This window comes from Brassica napus, chromosome A9 (genome assembly GCF_020379485.1).
Source record: "Brassica napus cultivar Da-Ae chromosome A9, Da-Ae, whole genome shotgun sequence".
Lineage (NCBI taxonomy): Eukaryota > Viridiplantae > Streptophyta > Magnoliopsida > Brassicales > Brassicaceae > Brassica > Brassica napus.
In genome coordinates, this window is record NC_063442.1 from 31,938,470 (window position 1) to 31,944,060 (window position 5,591).

At 30.8% G+C, this 5,591-nt stretch overlaps 1 long non-coding RNA gene across 1 annotated transcript; it reads right to left on the minus strand.

Moving 5' to 3' along the window:
- Positions 1-1,340: 1,340 nt before the first annotated feature.
- LOC125578400 lies at positions 1,341-2,790 on the minus strand. Its single transcript, XR_007316502.1, has 2 exons — positions 1,679-2,790; positions 1,341-1,590 (listed from the first exon to the last, which is right to left on the minus strand). It is a non-coding gene; the product is annotated as an uncharacterized LOC125578400 (long non-coding RNA).
- Between the last annotated feature and the right edge of the window lie 2,801 nt (positions 2,791-5,591).

Sequence of the window (5,591 nt, forward strand, 5' to 3'; positions counted from 1 at the left end):
GTTGAAACGTCACTAAAATAGTGTGGTTTTGACACTAAAATAGTATTATGGGTTAGAGATGTTTTAAAGGATGTGTATATTCTCTTGTGTAAACACTAAAAGGAAAGGAATAAATACAAAAAAATACAATTTTATCTGATGGATGACAATTCAGCGCAACTGAGAGTAAAAAAATTTACGCTAACTTTTGTTACTCTATTCATACCATTCAATCATACTCATCATCTAATTGTATCTGATTTTTGTAAAATGCGGCTGCCAATATGATTTTTGAAAATGTTTAATAACTTTATGTAGTCACATTGAGTTTGCGAATCGGCGTCAATTTCTAGGCTTCATTTGTATTGCTTTTACTGGAAAAGGCAAATTTGAAATCAGTTTCTTTTTGATACTTTGAAATTTGAATTTTTGGTGACAAAAATTGTACTTAGTTACATTATGGATATGTATAAGGATTTACAATAACACATCTGATGCATACATATTTCGTCCGATAAAAGAAATGTCGAAGAAGCCATGTGTCCTTATCGATCATGATATACTGAAGATCTATGTTACATGGAAACGGAAGCGGGTACGTGGAAGCGGAAGCGTATGGAAGCGTAGAAGCGAGATTTTTAAAAAAATTAGGAAGCGGATACGTGTTGGAAGCGTATCCATATATATATATATGAATATATATACATATGTAAGATTAGTTTTTTTTAAATCTGAAACTAAAAATTATATGATTTGAATTTAAAATAAAGCATTTATTCATTTATAATAATTTTCAAATGACTTCATATTTAAACTGTGAAAATACACATAAATTAAATTAAATAAATAATATTATATTTTTTTTAATTCTATATAATTAATTGACATAATATATTTGAATATATGATTTATCTTTAATAAAAACCTCAATGCATAAAGATAATTTATAGTATTAGTTTTAATATTTGTATATTTCTATTCTCTCTATTCAATACTATTAAAATTTGGATTATATATAAATTAAAAACTATAATTTTATATTTTTTATTGATATAAGATATTGTTTTTTTAAATGGAAGCGTGATTCCAAAACGGAATCGTAAGCTTCCAATGTATTTTTAAAGAGAATCTTTTAGAAGCGTTTTGGAAGCGAGATTCCGTAAGCTTCCACGAGGTTCCGATTCCGATTCCGGTTCCGAAGCGGGAAGCGGACGTCCGATGAAGCTTCCGTGCAACGTAGCTGAAGATATCATTTGGGACTTATATATGATCTTAGATCCTTATCCTTTTCCACTCTTATGTTTTATATACGTCATTGAACACATGGTTTCTTGCTGGATTGGCCTCCCTTGGCATCAGAATACTCCAAGCATAGTTTTTTTAAATAACAACATATTAATATCAGATTTTTTTTTTTAACTCAACATCAAATTTCATTCAAGTACAAACAATTTAACCTCTACATAATTTGACCATGCAATGATGTAATCTTGTAACACCCTAAATCACTTATTTGGATTCAAACTACCCGACTGAAACACCATTGCATTTTCAACCACAACGAGAATGAGCTCACTCCACGACTCGAAATGAAACTCACCTCTTAGACCCCTGCATTCAACCACAAGACAAAGAAACAACTACTACCACATCAAACACAAGTTTAAATCAAAAAAACAGTTCAATACCAAGCTATGACCTCATAGGATCGTCATTCTGTATGTGGTCAATAGCATCTTCACCCGAAGGCGCATTTCTGAGAGAAGCTTGTATCCGCTGGCGTTCAATTGTTACTGTCTCTAGCCCCAAACGAACATAGAATCCGACTGAAAAACTACTCCTAAAAGACCATGTAATGCAGAAGCCATGAAAATACTGCAACCAAGAATTAAAATGGATTCCAATACAAGTTCAAAATTGAGGATTCCATAGGATATGAGTCGAGTCCGTAACACAGCAGCATCATCACCTAAAGGCGCAGACCAACTTCGATTCATGCCACTGTCGTTCGCCGTCTTGCACCATGGCCAAAGCCGGACAGTAATCCAGACTGAAAGACGGATCTTGGCAATGGAAAAACGCAAGCGGGACCCTGTTGAAAGCTTCAGGATACATCATCATGTCCAAGCCTCCTACGTCTGTTTATCACACCTCTCCTCCACCATTCTCACCATCATGTAAGGAGGTGATTTCAAGCTAAAAGAGTCGCCAATCTCGATTCACGTGCCATCGTTGGGAAGGATAAACCCTAGATCTAAAAAGGGAAAATTAGATCTGACATATCCTTCAATCCTAAAAGCCGATCCTCCTTTTCTCAGCCTAGCCCTAGACTCGCCTCCACTCCAAACGAAGAGTACCATCTCCGACCACAACACGAGCTCCGGAGGAAACGATCACGTCAGAATAGCATGCATATCGTCTCGGTCTTGAACTGGGGAAAGGAAAGCAAAGAACAAATGAAGAAGGGGAAGGAGAATCGCCTCCGACACAGCCAAACCGGCCAGCCAGAGCTAGGGATTGAAATCGCTCCGGCGTTTTTCTCTCGCTCTCTCTCTCTCTCTCTCTTTTTTCGTTTTTTCTTATATCAGATTTATTTCAGTCAGAAGAATTGCGTATTTTATACATTGTAAACTAAAATAATAAAATTTATTTTTGTCAAAGTTTGATACAAGTACTTCTGTACAACACTATTGTGACAATTCGTCTCGCGGATCCAGGCTGGCTCTGTAGAGTATCGATCCTAATCTTTTATCTGTGAACTCTCACTGACTTCTCAGATAGGTTATTGGTGCGTTTGGCATTTTTTGAACCTAAAACATCTCCCTTTAACAACTCTTCCGTATGACAAGTTATTACTAATAATCTGTAGTTCAATCGGTGATAACTTGTCTTGTAAAAATATTATTAAAGGATAAAGTCCTGGATCCGAAGAATGCATGACGGATTGTTAGAGCTATTTTACCCTTTTCCAAAATATTTACAACATTGATCTAAACTGTTTTAGTGTCTAAATTATCAAGCTATTATGTGATGAATAGACCATTCGACACACAAAACGATCAAATATTACATGATAAAGTAATCACGTCCTCTGATAAAAGGAAAATGATTATTCAAGTTCATAAATATGTAAAGACATGTTACAATATTTGATATATTTCCAGTGCCGTGCGAAGGCTATTAGGGGTCTAGGGCAAAAATAATTTATTTTATATCAAATATACATATTAATTTTTTTAATACGAACCAGAAAATAAATTGTTTTCTTATCTTATATTTTAAAATTATTTTTAAGAAAAATTAATCTTATGAAAATTAATGGCAAAAGTTATATTTTGGTTACAACTGAAAATTGTATATACAAACTCAAATTATATGTAGGAAAATATTTTCGACATTCAAAATAAAAAAATATACAATGAAATTAATATTCACAACAACTAAGCAGAAATGATTATATATTATTGAAAAGTATTAAGAGATAATTATAGTTTTTATCATATTATTATATATTGATTATATGATTTATGAATATGGGGGCCCAAAAATATATTAATGTGAGAGGAAGCCTAGGGACAGTGTCCCAAAATTGATAAGGTGAGTACGGCTCTGTATATTCCTAATTGTTGGGGAAAAAGCATCCCAAGTAATATGATACTTTTCTCTGAAAAAAGAGAGAGAAGTTAGACTATGAAAATCTCTCTCTATTTGATAAAGAATTATTTTCTATACATTTCACATAACGTTTGGTTATACTATAAATTACTTTCTCACATTAGACATTTTCCGACAACTACTAATTAGATCATTTTCTGTAAAACAAGAAAAAACCAAAAAAATTTCTTTCGAAGAGGGAGTATGAGTTTTCATCTCTATTTTGTAGCAATAAATTACTAATGTGTTTAAAAGAAACACATCTATTCGTGTAGCTCTGTTTCTTTCTTACATCCCGCAACACATATATTCATGTAACTATATTTATTTCTTACATCCCGCATCTAATTTTTCTGACCGAATTTTGACTCAATTGTTGAATTTCAGACTTGGAAGTCGCTAACAACTACACATAAATTAATTATTCTGCAGAGAAAAATTTACTGGTCTTCATATTTCCCAAAACCAAAAAGCACTGCGCCATCCAATATTATAAATGCATCATATTAGTTTGAATCTTAAGCTACGAGTAAGCTTTTACAATATAAAAGGAAAAAAATGATATGCATGCATGGAATATATTTTAGGTTTCTCAATGGTCGACAATATAGGAAGGTTACATAACGTACCAAATAAAGACATATACATACCGCCAATAATTGATCAATAAGATCTAAACTTTTTTTATTAAAACATCGACATATACTTTACATTATTTGCTCTTAACTATGATAAAATAAATTATCACCTTAGGATTCAAAAAGCTAAAAGATTGTGGATGAGAAAAGTCAGAAGAGGAATGCTTGTTTCGGCATGCATGTCTCCGCCTCTTTGATTGCAGAATTTATTAAAATGTAAATGGCAGGTACTCGAATAATAATCATTGTTATGACTTGTGCGTTTTTAATGTATTGAAATTAATTTTTGTGGATGTAAATTTAGTAATTCATAATTTCATATTGATAGTATATTAAGTGTAATAATGCATGGATAGTTGAAATTGTTGGTCAAATGGGGTGCCATACTGACAACAAAATTAATAACTCGGTCAATCAAAGTCTTCTAAGCTACGCTTAGCGAAATACTAATATATAATCTATTAAAAAAGGAGTACAAAATTAAACTAATCTTTACACTTGCCCAATATTTATAATAATACACCATTGAAATAATTAATATTTAATAATATATTTACTTTAAATATTTCTTGGCTTTTCGTAATTTAATACACAATTACCTAAACTAAATTCACAACAATTATATTTTTTTGTCTTTTCATAATTTAATACACAATTACCTAAACTAAATTCACAACATTCACAAAATTACCTAGATCCACGTTACTCTTTTATTTTTCTAACAAACTCTTATTTTTCACTAATATAAATATTACATGCACCAATATAATTGTTTATCAAATTTAATGCAAATAATCTATTTGTGCTTTATTTATACTTTCTTGGAAGTTATTGTTAATTGTTTGTATATTTTCATATACTATATAAACATAATAACTTAAACCGCTTTTACATAATATATAATCTATTAAAAAAGGAGTACAAAATTAAACTAACCTTTACACTTACCCAATATTTATAATAAATCACCATTGAAGTAATTAATATTTAATAATATATTTACTTTAAACATTTCTTGTCTTTTCCTAATTTAATACACAACTACCTAAACTAAATTCACAACATTCACAAAATTACCTAGATCCACGTTACTCTTTTATTTTTCTAACAAACTCTTCTTTTTCACTAATATAAATATTACATGCACCAATATAATTGTTTATCAAATTTAATGCAAATAATCTATTTGTGTTTTATTTATACTTTCTTGGAAGTTATTGTTAGTTGTTTGTATATTTTCATATACTATATAAACATAATAACTTAAACCGCTTTAACATTTGGTGATCCCCTTCCCACATATATATAAATCATCAAAAA